Source organism: Callorhinus ursinus, unplaced genomic scaffold, assembly GCF_003265705.2.
Source record: "Callorhinus ursinus isolate GAN/ISIS: 27379988/994484 unplaced genomic scaffold, GSC_fseal_2.0 scaffold2, whole genome shotgun sequence".
Classification (NCBI taxonomy): Eukaryota; Metazoa; Chordata; class Mammalia; order Carnivora; family Otariidae; genus Callorhinus; species Callorhinus ursinus.
Window position 1 is genome coordinate 52,703,997 of NW_027397064.1, and position 22,609 is coordinate 52,726,605.

Genomic DNA, 22,609 nt, shown 5'->3' on the forward strand with positions numbered 1-22,609 from the left:
AAGAAGAAGAAAAGCTATGAAATGCAGATCCTAACATCATTGAACCTAAGGAGGAATCAAAATAAGGGCATGCTGTAGTGATGTAGCCGACTTCCACCTCAGTGATAGGATTATGTGATATATTTAGCACTGCCTCTGTGGAAAATTTTCAGCCCAAAAAATCCATTTTGACCCATACCACTTTAACTGTGTAACAATATTTTTGTATTTTCCCACAAACTGCCAAAAGGAATACTTTAATTTTTACTAATAATCATACTTAATAATCAGACTGTAAAGTAACACACTTGTGTTAGAATTTGAAATGAAAAAAAGAGAGAATAAACCCCAATTCCATATCCTAGCGTTAAAGGTCCCTGTGACCCAACTCCAACTAACTTTCCAACTTTATCTTCCACAACAGGCTTCTTGAAATCTTCAACCAAACAGAACTCCTAGCAATTCCCCCCAGATGTACCGACTCTTCACCCACTGTGTGTGTTTACTCTAAAACAGTCTTCCCCTTACATCTCGAAAATCTCAATCCCATCCTTCCTTTACACCCTGTGTGGGTGACAGGGAGCTGTTTCCTAGAAGGAATTCTCCAGGTTCTTAACTTTCACAATCCTTGCACAGTACCTCATGGACTTTCCTCAGTCCATCTTGATCAGAGTTCTTGAGACACATGTCTTTTCTTCCCCAAACTGTATGCTCTTTGAGGACAATGCCCACATCTGCCTCATCCTCAGAAGCCCAACTGCACCATGGGCACACCTCTACATGGCAGGCCCTCATACCTTCTTCTAAAGTGTTTGAAAGCTCGCTGTGACTGGTTATTGAAACCAAATGGACAGGACCAGACCAACTTTGAAGGAAGAAAGGTTTCAGTTTAAAAGATATGCAGCAAGACTTGTTTTCTCATGAAGTTGAGAGATGAGAATTTGAATGCTACTCCTAGGGCGAAGAAACCGCCATTACATTTACCATCCAGTGCCTCACCAGCAACGACTAACAGTGATGCATTAAAAGCTTCCCTTCTACTCATGTGACTGATAACGTACTTTCAAGTTAAAGAAATCATAAGATGGCTGATCCTGTGTTTCCTCTGCTACAGACTCAAAATACTGGTCGCCTCTGGGCTTTGGTTAAAGAGCTCTCAAGACCTGTGTATATAATGATCATTTCAGTCATTATGTCTAATACGCCCTACACTCTAAATATGCAAGGACCAAAATGCAAAAATCAGAGAATCTGATACATAACAGAACTCACAAATGCCAAGAGAAGGGAACAGTAACCAAAGAACCCCCAAACCCCGGCAGTCTGATACTGCCTGGGCAGAGGTTCACGAGCCCTGAGAGGCCACTTGGATGGCATTCATTCAAACACTTATTGGATCACAAGGGAGAGGCTGACTTCACTCTAGGGTGATGCCGCAGGGCTGTGCCGATCCATATGTTCTCGCCAGACCACTGGACAGCTGCCTACTGTTTGCAGTCCTGCGTTCACAGAGGACATTGCTCTGTCTACTCAGTTTACAAATGGTTACATAAATGAGTTTTCATATACACTCTTAGACCTATGTAATTTTCCGAAGCCCCCAATCCTGCAAGAATACATGACCTAAGCCCTAACCCCACATGAAAGAACACTCTCACTGGGATGGCCTGACTCAGAATCGTGCTAATGGGAAATTTCTGTTGGGGGATCTACGTGATATGGCTTTTATATCAATGACATTTGGAACATTCGGTCTCTAATATCACATTGCTGGTGTCTCTTGGATTACTGGAATGGCAACTGAATCCCTGGAGCAGATAGCAGGAGACTCTAACTGTTTCATCCTCCTTGCCTTTAAAATGACTATTGCAGGGGCGCCTGGGTGGCTCAGTCATTAAGCGTCTGCCTTTGGCTCGGGTCGTGATCCCAGGGTCCTGGGATCGAGCCCCGCATGGAGCCCTGCATCAGGCTCCCTGCTCCGCGGGAAGCCTGCTTTTCCCTCTCCCACTCCCCCTGTTTGTGTTCCCTCTGTCGTCTCTCTCACTGTCAAATAAATAAACAAAATCTTAAAAAAAAAGAAAGACTATTACATATATTCTTTTAAAGTACAAATATACCTACCACACGCAAATGGAGGTCAGAATAAGGTTAAAAATTTAGGTTAACAAATTAGGTAAATATTGTCGGTGATATCGTTATAAATTACACATTGGTTTAAATGATAAAATAGGCTCTAAATAAATAAAAGATTTGCATAATCTGTATATGTGACTTAACTGAATAACCCTGGCCTAATTTCTCTTCAAGTAATTCTCTTTTATCCCCTATGCTACTCTGATGAAATTATTTCAAGCTGCTCCATTTCTTAGGCCTTTTACCGTATCAATTCGTCTAGGTTTCTATTTGGTTTCCACAGTGACTTACTTGTTTGCTCATGAGACCACAAAAAAAATTTGACAACTAAATCAGGTCTATCAGCATTCTTACAACTAAAGTTTCTTGTATTTAGATAGTATTGTCAGTAAAATCAGAATACAATTTAAAATTTTGAGACAGGGAACAGTGCCATCCATTACAATTCAAAACCGTTCTTCTGGAAATCTAATTGGATGCCATAGACTGATTAAAAAAAAAAAAACGGATGGGGACAGCAGGGTGAAGTATGTTACCACAGAGCAGCAACTTCCTTGAAATCGAGCGCTTCCTTTAGGCACAAGTGGAAGAGTGTGGTATCAAGGAAAGAGGGGAGTCAGACAGGCTTAGTTCAAATCCCCATGGTGATGTTTTCTAGCTATGAAACTGGGCACGCTATTCGGCTTTTCTAGATCCTCAATTCCCTTATCTGAAAAGTGGGGATCTGGGATCTAATAAAACCTAGTTCAAGTTGCTTGGGAGATTACAGGTAATAGATGCTCAGAACCTAGTACTGCACGTGCCACCTGGCAGACACTCAACTGGTAATTGCATGGAAGGGTTTTTTGGATTTCAGAATTATCCTTGAGTTCTCATGGCATACACCATAGTTCATGCAAAAATACGGCCATGTTATTGAATAGTATGTTTGGCTGCTAATTTACAAACCTTCTGATACATATCAACTAATACTAGGTTAAAATTTTTCTTTTCAAAAACTGAGATCCTTGGATTATTCTAATACCTCTATATGTCAAACTTTCTTCAGACTACAAGTTTGCAAACCATCCCAGGGAGAAACGACACATAAAAATCAGCAAAACGTTCATTTCAAATACCCAACTTTTATGAGGTTCATAGAAATGAAGACTATGCATTTAAAAGTTTAAAGTACCCTAACAGAGAGCTGTTGTGCAGTGAGTGGCTAAGAACCCAGTCTCTGGAAGCAACTAGATTCAAATCCTGCTCTCCTACCCTCTAGCTGGAGGACTTCGGCTGAGTTATGTCTTCTCTTCATTCCTGGGTTTCCTTACCTGTGAGATGGGGCTCTAAGAGTACCCATTGCACAGGGTTGTAATGACAAGGAAAGAAGAATGCCTGAGATGTGGCAGGTACCCAATGTTAGCTCTTTAAAATTAATTTATTTTAAAGATTTTATTTATTTATTTATTTGACAGAGAGAGAGAGAGAGTGCACAAGCAGGGGGAGTGGAAGCAGGAGAAGCAGGTTCCCCGCGGAGCACAGAGCCTGACACGGGGCTCGATCCCTGGATCCTGGGACCATGACCTGAGCCAAAGGCAGACGCTTAACCGACTGAGCCACTCAGGCGTTCCTCAATGTTAGCTTCTAAAGCAGCTTTGCCCAACAGTCACACGGCACATATTCGAGACTCAAATTATCCCTGGTCATGCCTCGTGGTTCTTCCTATTCCTTGATAAGAGAACCAAACGGAAGAATTTCTTGGAAAGCATTTATTGCCTACTTCTTGTCCTGCTTGTTACAGACCTGACTGGAGCCCATCCTCAACCGTGCTGCAAGGCTCTATCATAGGCTCCCCTGACCATGGTGTAGTCCACAAACCTGTCCCACTCAGTCACCAACCCGTTCTGGACCAGTGACTATGTTATTGTGGACCTTGCCTGACCATCCTTAATTTTATGCAGCAGCAACAGTAGGACAAGACGTCTTGGCACAGCGCAGACTCAATCAGAATTGTAAAACGAAAGACATCAGGAAACCAGCAAGTGATAAAGCTGAGAGCCTTGATATCTGTAAAGGTCAGAATTCAATAACTGGTTGCCACTACACCCTGCTGTCACATTCATCTTCCTTCCTAAACTATGGACCTGTCTCAGGATCCACTCAAATACTGGCTGAATGCCTGCCTACATTGTGCTCTGGCCCTGAGAGTTTGGAGTCTGGAAGTATGAGCAATACTAACACTGGGAAAAATGCATTCCCTCCCTCACTCTCTTGGATTGTAATGACCAGGGTCTTACATGTTCCGAATGAACTTTACTGAAACCTATAAAAACAATTTAGAATCTGTATTCAAATTCTTCTACATTGCTGGGGGGAATGTAAGTTGGGATGAGCACTTTGGAAAAATGTTTGACAATATCTGCTAAAGGCAGTAATACCCTGTGACCCACCAATTCCACTCCTGGATAGATCTCAAGAGGAGTGAGTGCTTACATCCATCAAAAGACAAATCTGAACATGTTCATAGCAGCTGTATTCCTACTAGCAGCAAACTTGAAATAAGCCAAATGGCCATTAAGAATAACACACAGAAATGAGCAAGAATGAACTGCTGGCACTTGCAACAGCACACAACGACATGGACAAATCTCAACACAAAGAGAACCATTGTATAATTCCATGGGTATGAAGTTCAAAGACTGGCAGGATTAAAGTGCAGTGACAGCAGTCAGAATGGCAGCTACTACTGGGTGGTACGGACTGAAAGAGGTGTGACAGAACCTTCCAGTGTGCTAGAAATGTTCTCGATCTCCATCTGGGGGTGGCTTTATGCATAGATACAGAGAGGGAGAATTAATTGAACCTACGCTTAAGATTTTGCATACTTTATTGTACATAAGTTACACCTTTTAAACAAACAAGCAAAAAACACCATCCTTACTTCAAAAAGTTCAGTGTTCCCTCGCCTTGATTAATTAATGAATGCCGACCGCTACACTAACCATCGCAAGCATGCCCTTTGTGATCCTCGCTGTTAAGGAGTGTGGATGCTAGTAGAGAAAAATCACTTCATTGGTAGCACTCTTCATTCGGCAATAAATCACATACCACCTTCTGACATCTCATTGTACTTTTTTTCGATCACTTGACGATTTTATATTTTGCTTAAATTTATATCTGGTTGGTTTAAGTCCTTCTATGCCTTTAAGTGCCAGCCACAGTCTTATATGCAGCATGTGTTTACTAATTCCTTGTTTACTCATCTATCACCACCATAGTACTTCTCTCGGCCTGGCGTTTCCTGGCCAATGTTCTTTTCTTCGGATTTTCACTTTTTTCTGCCTCCTAGGAAGCCTGTAAGTCTGTCAAACACTTCAGATAGTACACAGTCTATGTTTATATAAGCTCTATCTACTAGTATAGTGTAGGAGGTGGCTTACGTTATTCTAAGTTTTCTTTCTTTCATAAACCCTTTCAGCCAATAGTAGAATGAAATTCATTCTGTATGATTCATCCTATTATAGAACCCTATAATAAGAACGTGGAAGAGGTCAAGTGGGCAAAGTACGGATAGGATCGGGAGACTCACGTCATCGAGGGGAAAATGATAAGCCTTTGCTTTGATACCTTTCAACGCACCGGCCAAAAAAAGAAAATAGCCAAGCCTCTCTAGCTTCCTCTTCCCACAGTGCTCACGGTCCTGCTAGTGCCATACGTATCCACACGCCCAGAAAACACCCCTGAGAATGACGTGTAGGATGCCATGCTACTCATCTCCCCAGTCTGTTTTTTTAAATGTGCCTTTTCTAAGGGTCATTAATTGAAAAGTTCCAGAAAAAGCATGAGCCCTATAACTGAATGTACTTAACAACAGTTACCACTGATCTGACAGAAAGAGCAAGAACCAGGGATGACTTAAGTTTCATAATTTTCTTTTCTGTGGTGGTGTTACTGACAGCAGGCCTCCCGTGATTCCCAAAGCTACCTGTTCTCGCCTAAAGTCACAAGGCTGCAGGTTGCATCTGGAAGTCCCAGCCTCTCTCTCCATGTATTCAGGCTTCCTGTTGACTTTCCTGCTGACCTGCAGCATCCCCAGCCACTGAGCATCAGCTGCCCTCATAAGACCTATGCCCACTTCAGAGACGGAGCAAGTTGATCCACCGCAAGCCCTGTGGCTTCGTGATGGAGCATGCTGCCGTAACAGAATCAGTTTCTGTTTGGTTCTCTCCCTGGTATTCAAAGGGAGAAGCCCAAATGTTGCAGAGCTTTACTCTTCTATTATCCTGGGAACAATCGTCAGAAGTCATGCTCCAGGGATGCTTGTGTGGCTCAGTCGGTTAAGCATCTGTCTTCAGATCAGGTCATGATCCCAGGGTCCCGGGATCGAGTCCCACATCAGGCTTCTTGCTCTGCGGGAAGGCTGTTTCTCCCTCTGCCTGCCGCTCCCCCTGCTTGTTCTCTCTCCCCCGCCCCCATTCTCTCTGGCAAATGAGTAAGTAAAATTTAAAAAGAAAGAAGTCATGCTCCAACGTTATGACAGGTCAGTGTGACATGCTAAAAATACGTCCCCACATAATTCATATGTTGAAGCTCTAACCCTCAACATGGCTGTATCTGGATATGATCTAGGGACGTTAGGGAGGTGATACAGGTTAAAGGAGGTCAGAAGGGTGAGCCCTAATCAGATAGGACTGGCATTTTATAAGAAGAGGAAGAGCCAGTAGAGATCAAAATCTCTCCCGTCCCCCCTCCCACACCAGCTCACAGAGAAACCATGTGAGGACACAGTAAGAAGATAGCCGTCCATGAGCCAGAAAGAGTCCTCACTAGAAACCAACCCCCATGGCACCTTGATCTTCAACTTGTAGCCTCTGAACTGTGAGAAAATAAGCATCTGTTGTTTAAGCCACCTAGTGCATGGCCAGCTTCTGTTAACAGCAGCTCCCTCTGACTAATACAGTCAGTGAAGGGCTGCAGGGGTAGTGGCATCCCATAAAAATCAGAGAACACATATATGCAGTCCACTGGGTGCATTGCAGCCCCTGAATCAGCTCAGCACAAAGAAGCACTTCACAGAAGGATTGAGGATTAGGCTTGAGACCAGAATTCCAAACAGGCAGCCCTGCAAACCTGAGTGTGATTTGTCCTGGCCTCACCAACCCCATGTCATCCTTCCTTTCAATTCTTGAAGAACCTTCTGGTTCCTCGGCATGGAAAACACTTCTTTCCCTTTCTTCATCATCTGTTTAAGCCCAGTTCAGCCCAGAGGTTAGTGCCCAGGCAACATTCTCTCACGCCGCAGGTGGGGCCCTCTCTCTGTCGGGGTCTCATAGCACCACATTTTTGCCCCAGCATTTGAAGCAAGTTGGCAGAGAGAGATTTCTGTGATCTCTTTTTAGGCGCATGTTTTAACCACTAGTCTGTAAACTTCCCACAGCTACACGGTGCTCAAATACCTGCAGCACAAAGTTGGGAAAGAAGTGGAAAAGAGGTGATGAAAAGGGGAGGGGAGGGAAGGGGGGTAGGGGAGGGAAGGGGGACAGGGGACAAAGAAAGTGAAAGAGAAAGGCTGAAGGACCCGGTACACTGACTTTGTCCGTTCCGGCCGCCGGACCAAAATAACCACGGCTGGGTGGCTTAGACAAGGTGGAAGGGCCAAGGGAGCTCGGGGAGGTCTCTTTTATAAGGGCACTGATCCCATTCGTGAGGGCTCCACCCTCAGGACCGAATCACCTCCCAAGGCCCACCTCCTAACACCATCACTTTGGGGGTTAGGAATCCAACACAGGAATGTTGGTGGGAATAAAGAGTCTAGTGCATCCATGCGGCAGTCTCGTCAGATGGAGGCCAGCGACGGCAGGGAAGCATGCTGACCTGCTCACACTTGCCCCCAAAATGCTGCCACGCTTCCAAGAGCTGGCCCAAATCTTTCAAGGCAAAGCCACTGGCAAAGATCTGTGACCTCTACTGCAGCTGTGGGACAGTCAGTCAGTCCTACAACTTGAAACAGCATTAACTAAATTAAATTGTTCTGTGCAAACTTCGGGGGCTGTATTTCGTCATTTTGTACACATACACACACATCTACACGCTTATCAGTATAAGACTCTTAAAAAGTGACATATAAAAAAACCCCACTGTGTCCCACTGATGATACTCTTGAGTTTTCAAACCTCCCTTGAGCTGCACACCAGTGATTCCCTACCTATGGCCCAGGGACCCCTTGGGAGATTATGATGCCATTATTGTGAGGGGCTCGCATGCATCCACAAAGCAGAGTTCCGCCTGCAGACAGAATACATTAAAGCCCAATTATTAAAGGAGACAATGCCTTATGAATCCATAGTACTGGCCTGATGATCAGTTTTGACATTTATATGACGGAATGATGCTACTGATCAAGTAACTTCAAGGGACTTAATTTGTTTTTTTATATGTTTATGGATTTTACTTTCCCCTGGTTAGATCATTTCCATAACTCAAGAATAAGCGGAAGACCTTAAGGAACAAAGCACCTAGCATTCACGGCGTAGAACAGTGTTCCGTGTACAGCCCAACTGTCGGTCATCATGTAAGAAGCCCCACCCCCCGGACAGCTCCCTGAGCCTCCTGTGACTGGGCGACAGTCCTGTCCTCCATCCTAAATATGGACTTAGTGTGACTCTCGCCAACAAGAGGAAAAAGCTCTTGGCAAAAGGCTACAATGTCAGAGGCTTCAAGGATATCTTGAGGCCAAGTTTAAATTGATCATCATCATTTTAGAAGGTACTGAGAATTTGTGTCTCATGAGTAAAGCACACATATACCCATACCTGAGCATCTCTGCAAGCCCTGAGGCCTCCTAACCAAGGTGTGAAGGACATGTGGTCAGAGAGATACCTGAGCATCTCTGCAAGCCCTGAGGCCTCCTAACCGAGGTGTGAAAGACATGTGGTCAGAGAGATACCTGAGCATCTCTGCAAGCCCTGAGGCCTCCTAACCGAGGTGTGAAAGACATGTGGTCAGAGAGAGAAAGGCACCATCACCAAGCATCCCAATATAGCTGAAAAACATCCTGACCAGGAGCTGGATGTCTGGATTTCTAGTCACAGCCCTGCTGCTTTGAAGTGTGTCACTTTGCAAGTCTCTGGGGCTTGGTCTCTTTATTTATAAACTGAAGATGTTGGGCTACCAGATGATCACAAAGCTCCTTCCAGCTCCGACAGTTTATTTTAGCTGTACTTTAGTCCAGGATCACACTAACAAGGGTTCCATTTCCATTATAAATTTGCAACTATATCTACAAAAGACAAAGTCTGGAACTCCTGATAAGACAAGAACTAATACAGTACCAAGCACTGGCTATACTGAGTGTTATATGGGATTTGGACGTACTTTCTCCAACTCTGAATTTCAATTCTGATTCTTCACCTCAATTCCGTATTTCCCAACTTATGAATTCCAAGAAGCACTGAGAGATATAGAAACCCTAGGATTCCAATCTTTTTCTAGCACCTTTTTTCCCCCATAACTTTTTAAAATTAAGACTTTATTTCTTAGAGCAATTTTAGGTTCACGGCAAAACTGAGGAAGTACAGAGATTTCCCATGTGCACCTGCAGCCACACAGGCACACCTCCCCCATTACCAACATTCCCCCCAACTCGTATATTTGCTACGATTGATGAACCCATATTGACACATCATAAGCACCCAAAGTCTATAAATTATGGTTCACTCTTGTTATTGTACACTCAATGGCTTTGGACAAATGTATAATGACATCTACCATTATAGTAACTTAGAGAGTATTTTCACTGTCCTAAAAGTCCTTTGAGTCCATCTGTTCATCCCTGCCCCGCCCAACCGCTCCAACCCCTGAGCAACTACTAACCTTTTCACTGCATTCATAGTTTTACTTTTTTCAGAATGTTCTATAATTGGAATCGGTATGTAGCCTTTTCAGATTGGCTTCTTTCAGTGGGCAATATGCACTGAAGCTCCCTGCATGTCTTTTCATGACTTGATAGCTCATTTCTTTTTAGTGTTGGATAATATTCCATTGAAACATTCACTTACTGGAGGACATTTTGGTTGTTTCCAAGTTTTAGTAATTATGAGTAGAGCTTCTTCCCCCTCCCCCCCCACTGGAAGATAATGTTTATTGAGATCCCACCAGCTGCACAATCTGCTCCTGCCATTAAGCTCCTTCTTCCTTTGCAATTTGGTCTTTCTTAAGTGGTCCCATGAATGCTTTCTTCTCCTCCACTGTCTGGAATCGGCCGTGGCCAAACTTGGAGGTGGTGTCAATGAACTTAAGGTCAATCTTGTCCAGGGCCCGCCGCTTGGTCTGCACCAGCAAGGACTTGCAGAGAGTAAGCCCTCGCTTCTTGGTTCCCACCACACAGCACTGCAGCATGACAAAGTCATTGGTCACTTCACCATAGTGGACAAAGCCACCCAGAGGGTTGATGCTCTTGTCAGACACAGACAATGTCCGTGGAAGCATTGTTCTTGATCAGTTTGCCATCCTTGGTGAGGTAGCCCTGGCCGATCTTATAGATCTTGTTGATCTCAGTGCAGTGATGGTAGCTCTCTGGCCCAGCCTGAGCCACGGAAAACGCCACTCGGGCAGGGTGCCATGCCCCAATACAGGCAACCTTTCTCAGGCCCCGGTGGGTTCTTGCAGGGTAGCTTCTTAGTGTGCCAGCAGCTGGTGACCCCTTTGTAGCCTTTGCCCTTGGTGACACCAATGACATCGATCATCTCATCCTGCCCAAACACTTGGTTCACAGGCACCTGCTGCTCCAGCCTCTCACGGGCCCAGTCCAGCTTCTCGGCCACTGTGCCTCCATTCACCTGGATCTCCATGAGGTGGGCCTTCTTCTGGCATAGAGGAAGCAGACGCATCTGGGTGTGGGTGATGACCCGGATCACCTGGCAGTACTTCATGCTGTTGAAGTCCTCATCCAGCTGCTTTTTGCCATCATCATCCTGCCACTTCTTGCAGTATTTGGTGAAGGCCTTCTTCTTAGACTTATGCCAGTTCTTATAGAAGCACCTTTTGCATTCATCACTGATGTTCTCGGCAAAGATGGTCTTAAAAGGTACGGAGGCCTCGAGGGGTTTCCACCATGCCCAAACCACCATGGGTGGTGTCTCCACAATGGTCACAGCCTCCACAACTTCCTTCTTATTCACCTTGGATCCTAACCTGTCCACCTCCCGCACGATGTGAGTCATGCCAGCCTTGTAGCCCAGGAAGGCTGTGAGAGGGACAGGCTTGGAAGAGTCATCCTTGGGGAAGCTCTTGACCTTCCCACGGTGCTGGCTGCTGTGCTTCTGAGGCAAGAAGCCCAGAAACCCATGCCTGGGAGTGGAGAATTTCCGGTGAGACATTCCACCGCCAAATGTTGCCAGTAGAGATGAGCAGAGGTTCTGTGAACATTCCTGTACAGGTTTTTGGGTGGACATAAGTTTTCAACTCCTTTGGGTAAATACCAAAGAGTGACTACAGATCATATAGTAGCATGTTTAGCTTTGTAAAAAACTGCCAATCTTTCTTCCAAAGCAGCCAATACTATTTTGCATTCCCACCAGCAACAAATGTTGCTCCACATCCTCACCAGCATTTGGTATTATCAGTGTTCTGGATTTTTGTCTCTTCTAATAGGAGCGCAGTCATACCTCATTGTTGTTTCACTTTGCATTCCCCTGATGACATATGATGTGGAGCATCTCTTCAGATGCTTATTTGCCATCTATATCTCTTTTTTGGTGAGGTATCTGTTAAGGTCTTTGGCCCATTGTTTGATCAGGTTGTTTGTTTTCTTATTGTTTGGTTTTAAGAATTCTTTGTATATTTTGGATAATAGCCCTTTATCAGATATGTCTTTTACAAATATTTTCTCCTAGTCTGTGGCTTGTCTTCTCATTTTCTTGGCATTATCTTTCACAGAGTAGAAGTTTTTAATTTTAATGAAAGCCAGCCTCTTCCATCTTTAATCCATTGGATCCCACAGGCTTAGAGAGGGAGGCTATTAAGCTATTTTCTGTTGAAATAGCAAAAGGAGGGGACGCTTGGGTGGCTCAGCTGATTAAGCCTCCGACTCTTGATTTTGGCTCAGGTCATGACCTCAGGGTCGTGGAATCAGGCTTCTTGTGGGGCTCTTGATTAGGGGGGGGGGGGGGTCTGCTTGAGATTCTCTCTCTCCCTCTCCCTCTGCCCCCACCCACTGCTCTCATGCACTCTCTCTCTCTCTAAAATAAATAAATAAATCTTTCAAAAAATATATCAAAAGGAAATTGTCCTTACAACATTGCATTTCACTGATGTCTTTTTCAAAATATTAAGATTTCCTCTTTAAAAATGAGTATTAAGTTTAAAATAAACATAAACGACACTTCATTTATGTATCTTGATTCATGAAATGCTTCCCCTGGAAACAGATTCTGAATAATAATAATGAAATAGAGTTGCTAACATGTTGTTACTAACCTTAAAAGCTGGTATATTTGAGGCGCCTAGGTGACTCAGTCAGTTAAGCGTCTGCCTTTGGCTCAGGTAATGATCCCAGGGTCCTGGGATCGAGTCCCACATTGAGCTTTCTGCTCATGGGGGAGTCTGCTTCTCCCTCGCCCTCTGCCCCTCCCCCCCAACTCATGCTTTCTCTCTCTCTCAAATAAATACATAAAATCTTTTTTATTTTTTTTAATTTTTTTAAAAGATTTTATGTATTTATTTGACAGAGAGAGACACAGCAAGAGAGGGAACACAAGCAGGGGGAGTGAGAGAGGGAGAAGCAGGCTTTCTGCCGAGCAGGGAGCCCGATGCAGGGCTCGATCCCAGAATCCTGGGATCATGACCTGAGCCGAAGGCAGACGCTTAATGACTGAGCCGCCCAGGCGCCCCCATAAAATCTTTTTTAAAAAAGCTGGCATATTTGTATTCTTCCCCATCAAAAACAATTCCCTTTCGCAACAAGCATTAGAGAAAATTTAATACTAAAACAACTGAGAATATTTAACACATTTACTTCACTTATTGTAGATATTCAATGTGAAAACAGACATACTTTTGAGACTGGCATTTTAAACCTTTATAAGCAGTTTTTCTAGCAAAGAACAAAAATTTACATCTGTATTTAATTCTGAATCTCCCTTTGGAGTCAGTAAAATATTCATGTTTGCATCTCTAATTATGACAATAACATGCATATGTGTAATGTTTTGCCTTAGATATTGAATGTGTACATGAACTCATATGCCTTCCAGACTAACCAGGGGACACTGAAGCCTGGGCCTCTTGCCTCCACCCTATAGAATACAAAATAGTAGTCAAAATGTCTTACACACTGCCTCCCAAATAACAACAACGTTCAAGTTAAGACCAGGAGGGGAAATCTGACAAAAATGATGCGGAGAGCTTTCCTGACTATGAAGGGAAACCAGAACCACCATGGGTATGAGGGGCTTGTTGGCAGTTAATTCTGCCTTGTTTTCACACACCAAATATCTCATTTCTAAAGATAAAAGCCCTTTTCAAGAAAAAGTTCAAAGTGAGAAAACAGTTGAAGGAGGGTCAACCGAAGCTGAAATTCGCTCAATACAAAGTTTTCCATTTGAACTGCCATAATGTGTTTTCTGATCTCCTCACTTCACATAAATCACTTCACATCAAGGCATTCAGCCATTTCCTGTCCGGCTGAAGCCAGTGACTAAGATTTGAGCTTCACCTTCTTGATCCTTTTCTCTACTCAGACATGTTCAAATGTAGCTTTTGGGAAAGGGCAAAGAAGTAGGTAGAAAACCAGATCATATATTTCAAGATCCCTTTGCAGTTTCGTTTTCTGTGATTTTTATAAATATTTCCTTAGCCTCTTCTCCATTCTTGTACAGTCCTTGGTTATTCACTCTGTACTTTTCCAACCAATCATCACTTGTTAGTAATCTTTAATTCGAATTGGAAGTATCAGTCTGAACTCATGAAGCAATTTGCTTAATTTTCTAGCTTTATGTCCTGAAAGGACCAAGAAATAATGACTAGCCAGCAGCGATCACCACCCCTAGTGTTCATATTGTGTCTTGAAATACTATTTCCGTCAAAAGGAACTGGAGCTCCATGGAGAAATGGCTGAATCGAGGCCTGGGAATAAAAAGTACAATGAGCATGGAACATCTTGTCTATCAAAGAGACTCTAAATAAATAAGTAGAAAGATAAGTAAGTGGATGATTAATACATGTACACACACACACACACACACACACACACACACACACACACACACACTATATACACAATTCAGAAGCCAGTTAGAAGAGGCCCCCCAGCCTAGCCAAGAACTGGGTAATTTGATCATCAAACAGAATAATGATTGCAAATGGATTCAAACATATTAAATGTGTTTAGATCCATGAATTCATTTAAAAAGTTATTGGTCACTTTTAGAGGAAGCCAGTTAACCAACTCATTCTGAAACTGGTAAATAAAGAGAAAGAATCAGATTTATCTTGCTTTTCTATTACAAGCTTGCTCCTCAGGATAAGGGAGAAACTGATGCAGAAGAGTTTCTCTTTACGGAAGCTTTCCAGCTAATAACTGAAGAAAAATGTTAGATTTAGAAGATCACCATGCAGCACCTCCTAATGAGTGAACGGGATCTCAGCAACGGTCCTCGATGCTATGATCACCGGAAGCCAGTCCCACCCTCCAGAGGTTTCACAAGGAAACGAATTATCCACTATTGATTCAAACTTAACGCAAACAGCAAATGGAATAAAGTCGAAGTTAATTTGACCTTTCAGACTCTCTTCTTTTCAAACAGTTAAAGAAACTACAAGTAATTCAGCAACGTCAGTATATAAACTTTCTTTGGGAAAGAAACTGTCTGACAAAGGAGCCAGAGGTTCTTATAAATTAGTTCATCCTTGGGTTCACCGCTCTACTTATGAGCCTTTCCTTAGATAAACTCTTATACATATATCCCCTAATAGTGACAAGTAAGGGTAATTCTGCTTTTACTTTTTTGGTCTGTGTTGTCCTTCTGTAACCTAAAATAGAGATAATTGAGTTAAAGAATTCAAAGAAAATTCCCTACAGAAGAAAACCACTTTGGATCTAATTCTACTGTTGAGTTCTCACTGATTTCTTTTAAATGAAATGAAATGAAATGAAATGCAAGCTCTGGGTACAGTAATTTAACCACTATTTTGATCATTCCTCTTCTACTTAATTAGTAAAACTAAACTGTTAAGTAATCCCATTAAAAATGACAAGACAGGTAAATGGCTTTCTGAATCTTACAATTATCAGTACTTGACCTTAAAAAATCAGCACAAGCTCAAATGGAATTTGATCAAGAGGACTCCAGAAACATATAGGCAGACACACTAGGGGAAATTAGTAGGAAAGGGACCTGAGGCGTGGGGAATCATTTGCATAAGCAAATGAGTTGGCTAGCTACAGGCAAATTATTTCATGGAGCCCCAGCACCACCAACCTTCCAAACAGAATCTGCTCTCACGGGAGGAAATGATGGATCCTTCATACGTCAAGAAAAACTGTTCATCTCCCTATATGAACTTAAGCAACGATAAAATGAAGCCAGGACCTGGGTTTTCTCGTGGTATCATTCAGGAAATCATCTTTCTGTAGCTATGAGATAGGAATACAGCACCAGGGGCACCTGGATGGCTTAGTTGTTAAGCGTCTGCCTTCGGCTCAGGTCATGATCCCAGGGTCCTAGGATTGAGCCCCACATCAGGCTCCCTGCTCCGCGGGAAGCCTGCTTTTCCCTCTCCCACTCCCCCTGCTTGTGTTCCCTCTCTCACTGTGTCTTTCTCCATCAGATAAATAAAATCTTTAAAAAAAAAAAAAAAAGAGTCGACGTGTGCAGAAGTCCTTATAGTCCAGGGCCTGTTTCCCTGTAGCAGCTCCGTATTGCTGGAGAAGGAGAAAAGTGTCCCGGATCCTTTCAGGACTCTTTGGTCTTTTGGGCATGACACAAATCGAGTGAGGGAAGGAGGCGGAAAATCCCCTGGATCCCTGCAGGATTAATTTATTCAAAAGAAATGCCAGAAAAATACTCAACATGCAAAAGTCTTGTGAAGAAAATGAAGGAAAACCACAAAACATGCCAAAGACCAAGGCCGACCGCCCTTCAGAAGATGAATCACAGGAGGCAGAAGGAAATCAATCCTCAACCTTCCGAAGAAGGTGTAAGCCAGGAAGCAGAAGGAAATCTTAGAGGAGGGCTGACCCAGCCTGGCAAGGGGTTTAAAGAGGACACTCCTGTGAGGCATTTGGACCCTGTAGAAATGATAAGAGGAGTAGATGAGTTGGAAAGGCTTAGGGAAGAGATAAGAGTGAGAAACAAGTTTGTGATGATGCATTGGAAGCAAAGACATTCACACAGCTGTCCTTACTCTGTGTGCTTTAGGCCTTGAATTCCTTTTTTTTGTCTGATATTAAAATCTGGCCCCTGCTTTCTTTCTGTTAGCATTTTCTGATGTATCTTTGACCTTCGTTTTACTTTAATCATCTGGTGGAATTTTGTTTTAGGTAGTTTCCTTGTTATCAGCATCTCACTGGATTTTGTATTTTGACCCATTCTCCAGGTCTGTTTTTCAGTTGGAAAGTTTCACACATTTGCATGAAAATATATTCATTATATATTGTGAAGTAAAACATAACAGGTTACAAAGCAATATATTTAGTATCAGCTCACATATGTAGGATTAAATCCCAAATTTGTGTGTATGCACGTGTGTGTGTGTGTGTGTGTATACATACAAACATATATCAGAAACATAACTGCTTATTTCTGTGTGGCGTGAGCTTTTTCTTTTTGCTTATATGTATTTTTTCATGAACACATGTCACACACACAAAAAGAATTAAAGTCTTCTTCTTCTTTTTTTTAGATTTTATGTATTTATTTGAGAGAGAGAGAATGAGAGATAGACAGCACAAGAGGGAAGAGGGTCAGAGGGAGAAGCAGACTCCCTGCTGAGCAGGGAGCCCGATATGGGACTCGATCCCAGGACTCCAGGATCATGACCCGAGCCGAAGGCAGTCGCTTAACCAACTGAGCCACGTAGGCGCCCAAGAATTAAAGTTTTCTAAGTAAGAGTTAAATAATTTGCAACCAGCTTCTAAGGACAATGGGGACACCTAAACTCTTGATGGAAGAACTATTTAAAAAATGTAAACCTCAAGTTACCTCTGGATCCCTTAGCCAGAGGAATAAAACTGGCAATTATTACAAAAAAAAAAAAAAAGGAATACAGCACCAGTCTGAATACAGCACCTAACTCTGGGTCAAAAGACTTAACCGCCATGATGCTGAACGAAAGAAGCCTGATGCAAAAGAGTATGTACTGAATGACTCCACTCCTATGAAGCTTAAGAACAAGCAAAACTAATCTCTGGTAGGAAAAAACCAAAACAAACAAACAAACAAAAAACACAACAGTGGTTACCTACGGAGGGTGGGGAGTTGACTGAGAAGGGGCATGAGGGAAATTTCTGGGGAGACGGAATTGTTTTTGCGGGGTATAGGTTACATAAGCATACCCATTTGTCAAAGCTATAGAGCTAAGGTTAGTGCTTTTCAATGTATGTAAACTTTTAAAAACTATAAATGCTATCATCATCATCATGTGGGGGGGTAAGAGCTGGTGAAGGTATAGATGATTTAAGGTGGCAGAATACTGATAATTCTTGAGATTGGGGATGGGTACATGGGGGTTCACCACACTGTTCTGTTTACTTTGGACACGTTTAAAATTTTCCATGCTAACAGTCTCTTTAAAAAGACTAGAGCTTTAATCCCCTATCCAGTACCTAATCGGGTGCTTGGCAAATCTCAAACTTTCTGAACCTCATTTTACTTATTTATAAACTGAAGATAATGATGCCTGCACATCTCACTCAAAATAACTCTGGCTTGTTGCCAAGCATCCCGTGAGGCAATGGAAATAAAAGTAACTTCTAAGCTGTGAAGTAATACATAAATGTAACAAATCAATAATGAAGATTTGTAATTACTAATAGGCTAACATTCCATCCTGGAATGTTTGAGGAGATCATTAGTATATTTCTTTCAACAGAAATATGAGGTGTATCTATTTGTTTTTCAATAATTCCTGCTTGAAAAAATACTAATAGAACTGATAAATCAAAAGGATGGATAACATAAATGTTATTTATATTTACTGTAAGATTTATTTTGCATAACTTCCTACTAATGCAAAAATTAATGCCTTAGGAAAAAGTTTGATTGCCTTCTAGAAACATCAACCTGATGGCTGAGAGAAGATGCCTAAAAGCACACTCCAGAAGGAAGTTGGTTTAGGAACTTAAATGACATAGATAATTCACATGCTTAAAACTGAGGTTCAACTGTTATAAAACCCACTGAAGCTTAACCATCCAAAATAATGTTCACGAGCGCATATAAAATCACAACATTAGGGATAAGAAACATTACATTCTTAATGTGAATCCATTATACTTAGAAATTAGAAAGCTGGACTTCTAAATATTTGGCTCTTCAATGTTAAGGCACATAAATATTCAACTCAAGGAAGCCCAGTAGACATATGGACCGTTTCTTTATTTTATTAACTTGTCTGTTAAGCTAACCTTCGTCAGTTACAACTACCACAAAATACAACTTGTACTGGGAAAGGGAAAGAGAGGCAGAGACAGCGAGAGAGAGAGAGAGAAGTGGTGTGACTCTATTCTAATGTCCCAGTCTAGTCCCTAAGAGTCAGAGTGTACCCTGAAAAGACAAAGGGGTTGGCCTGGCGTGCTGTTGTTTGTTCAAGTTTCAAAGTAAATAAGCATGCCGGAGGGATGTTTTAAAGAAGCACATTCCAGTTCAAAAATACACTTACAAGAAAGTCACGTGGATACATTCTTTTGCATTCATCTTACCTTCAAATAATAGATGTTTGCACCCAGTGCCTACTTTCAGGGTTCGAACATCTTTGACGACCTGGTTTAGGCAAACATGCTGCTTTCATGTCCGTTTTCCAGGCTGGCCTTTCTGCTCTGCCTGAAGTGACCTGCTGCGCTCCTCCTCGGGCAGCCTCAAACGCCATGTCCGTTTTCTTCCACGCAACTTCCCCAAAAAGTGTTGGCTAACCCTGCCAACTGCTGGGTTTCAGGATGGCCCAAGGAACACCATCTGAGCTGCTGTTTATGAAATTACTAAACAAAACCATGACGGAAACTGCCCACTTCTTATTCCTTTGTCATGGTAGAGCACATTATACAACACCATAACCAAAGTACTGGTCATTTCAAGAAAAATCAAGGCTTCAAGCTAAAACTCCCATTCTAGCTATCACCCTGTTCATAATACCTTCACCATTAAACTTAGGTTCTGAGTTTATATTTCCCCCAGTTTATATGGCCCCCAATATGGTGCAAATAAAATATAGAACCGTCTAGTTAAATCTGAATATTAAATAAACAAGGAATCTTTTAGTATAAGTATGTCTCAAATACTGCATTCTATACTAAACTTTTATACTAAAAAAAATTCCATGTTTATCTAAAGTCCAAATTTAATTTGGTGTCCTATTTTTATTTACTAAACATGGCAACTCGCAGCCCCACCTCCACTATGATGATGGATAAAATCAACATGCCCATAAAGAACACACTAACTGTTATATCCACTTTTGATTCGCTGGCTCTGAATTTATCCTTTTAGAATATACAGCATGTAGATAATATAGCAAACTATGAGAAAAAGCAGGATGACATTACTGGGATAACCTCCCTTTCCCCGACTGTGAAACGGAAAGGGTTGGACTAGATCTAAAATTCCATTAAACTACTGAATTCTTAACAAACCTTTACCCACATCAAAGTTAATCATCAATGTCTGAAAACTCATGTCTCCTGGAAGAAGTTTCTTCACCAAAACACAAAACAAAAACCAAAAAACAAAACCAACCAACTCAATTTGTCGTCCACTTCTACTTGTCTTCCAAAAGCATTTCCTGAAACTCAACAGTAACAGTAACAGTAACAACTTCTCTTGTACAGTGGCTTGAGTGTTCGCTAATATTTGCCACCTTCTATAGATTCTGTCCACAGTCCACTCTCTCAGAAATGTTCAGGGCTGCAGAAACTAATTGTCTAGTCACACCAGGGGCCATTATCACATGTGGTGATCCCTAATGTACTGCTTACCAAGAGGTCATATTATTTTAGCAGAAGATCCAAAACTATTCTAAGACAGAGTTGTGCCATGATCTCATCATGCCAGGAAGGAAGAAATAGCAGACATCTAATTCATGTTGACCAAAGACAGTCTAGAAGTATTAATATTAATTATAAGGAATGGGATAGGATTTATGCCTTTCTGCATATCTAAATTTGGTTCTATTCAAATGGCCTCAAGTACCAATGTTGTTATCTGTGACATAGAGGGCATCTAACTCAGTCCTATTTGCTTAACAAAAACCATTGACCATATGAGAACAAATGTTGTTGTTCCAATGTTGTTATCTGTGACATAGAGGGCATCTAACTCAGTCCTATTTGCTTAACAAAAACCATTGACCATATGAGAACAAAAGTCTGCCATTTTTTTGTTTCATCCAAATCATCTTCCCTGTTTACAATGTTTTGATTTGGGCAATTATGTTAATTATACTGGCACACTGTGGCCTGTGGGCCAAATCTTGCCCTCTGCTTATTTTGTAATAAAAGTTTTATTGGACCACAGCCATGCCCATGTATTGATATGCTGTATGACTGCTTGCACACACAACAGCAGAGTGAGTAGTTAGCGACAGACCATATGGCTCAGGAACCCCCAAATATTTACAACCTGGCCCTGTACAGACAGAGTTTGCCAATCTCACTAATCCCTTGCACTCTTCAAGGGCCCGGGGGGGCGGTTTTGGTGTAGTAGCTCATAAGGCCAAGTGGAGTTCCAATAGAACACCACTCTTCAGCCTCAGATATTCTTAAGAATCCAAAGGAGAAACACACAAGCGTGGAGATATGAGAAAGCACATTACTTTCTGCTTGGAGTCCAGCATTTCAAAAGGTGGGAACTACATCATGGCCAGTACGCGTACAGGATGCTTGCTGCCACCGTGACTTGCAGTTCGAGGAAGAAAATGCAGGAAAGCAGGGATACAGAAACTGTCTCCACTTGGTGCCAGTGCCTAGGAAAGGTATTGTCACTGTTACAGGAATTTAGAATTTAAACCAACACAGTTGTTCCGTGACTTCCCTGCTTTAGGCAGGAAGGGTGCGTGATCAGAAAGAACAAGTGCCTTCAAAACCGAAATGACTCTGAGCCTTAAAAGAGCCCCACGTAGGTGCCTTGGAGGACAGATGGCCAGAATGACATATTATGGGCTCTGCGAGGCTCTTGCTGAATACCGCCTCCTCTGCAGTAATCAAGCATGAAGGGCCCCTTGTAATCTCTTTCTGCTCCATGGAAAGCCCTTGTAAGCAGAAATGGCACACTCACAGTTAATGAAATCTTATGCCGTTGAAAATTAAACGCAGATATTCCTCTAGTTGAGAGGAGCAGGAAGGAGAAAAAAAAAACTCATAGTAACTGTTGCTAAGTTTGACTTCACAATATTGACAGAGTAGATGACTTACCAAATAAAAACTTTAAGAACTGGGACTAATTCAATCCTTCAAACCCTCTTAGGGATCACAATGGGCTCTCCCACCGGGACAAAAGCGAGCCGTGGTCCTTTCTTCCCTCCTTTGAGTCTTATTCTTCCATTATGTAGCATCTTCCACTCCCTGAGCCCACCACTCCCTTGTTTGCCTAAAGGTGGGTCCCATGCTTGCAGTCCTTTGGCTCCTGCCAGACAAACACAGAAAATCAACTACACACCCACACCCCTGGACAGGGGAAAGAGACATGCCAGCTTATTTCACTTCCAGGTGCGGCCAGAACTCAATATGTTCCTGCTTTTTTTATTCCAATATTTGGTGGACATCTACTATGTGCCAAGGACTGTGCTTAGGGTTAAGGTTCAAGGGTAAAAATAGACACAGACACAACCTTCTCAGGGCATTGACAGGCGAGGGGAGCAGAAAGGGCAGTTATCAGGTAAATAATCCCATAAAGTCTAAGGTTATATTATAAACGAGTCCGAATCTAAGATGAGGAGTCAATACACTATGTTCAGGGCTGTGAGGGTGAATGGCCAGAGTCTGAGAACAGAAAGAGGAATCCTCATTCGGGATCTGAGGAGGCTTCTGCTCTGCACAAGTGACATTTAAAATGAAACCCGAAGCAGAAGTAGGAGTTAGTTGTTCAGGTGAAGAACGGAGCTGAGGAGCATTTCAGGCAGAAGGCAGAGCAGGTGCCAGCGCCCTGAGGAAGAGGAAGTGTGGCCTCATCAAGGGAAGTGAGAGTGAGGATGGAAAGAGAATGGAAGGCTGTGACCAGGGCAGTGAAGGATTAGATGTGAATACATAAAGATCACTCTGTGTGTGAGGACTAGTCCTGAGGGGCAGGAACAGAAGCAGGGTCAGGAG

At 42.5% G+C, this 22,609-nt stretch overlaps 1 protein-coding gene and 2 pseudogenes across 9 annotated transcripts in view; 1 reads left to right on the forward strand and 2 right to left on the reverse strand.

Moving 5' to 3' along the window:
- OSBPL6 (oxysterol binding protein like 6) overlaps positions 1-22,609 on the reverse strand; it is a 207,033-nt gene that overhangs the window by 121,647 nt on the left and 62,777 nt on the right. The window contains exon 3 of one of the 9 annotated variants that reach the window (XM_073881889.1): positions 21,716-21,926. The exons of the other annotated variants lie outside the window; for them this stretch is intronic. The gene's annotated coding sequence lies outside the window, so the exon portion shown is untranslated. The remainder of the gene's footprint in view (positions 1-21,715; positions 21,927-22,609) is intronic. 9 annotated transcript variants of the gene reach the window in all.
- LOC112806907 (large ribosomal subunit protein uL3-like) lies at positions 10,218-11,479 on the reverse strand (annotated as a pseudogene).
- On the forward strand, positions 15,959-16,518 carry LOC112806946 (transcription elongation factor A protein-like 8; annotated as a pseudogene).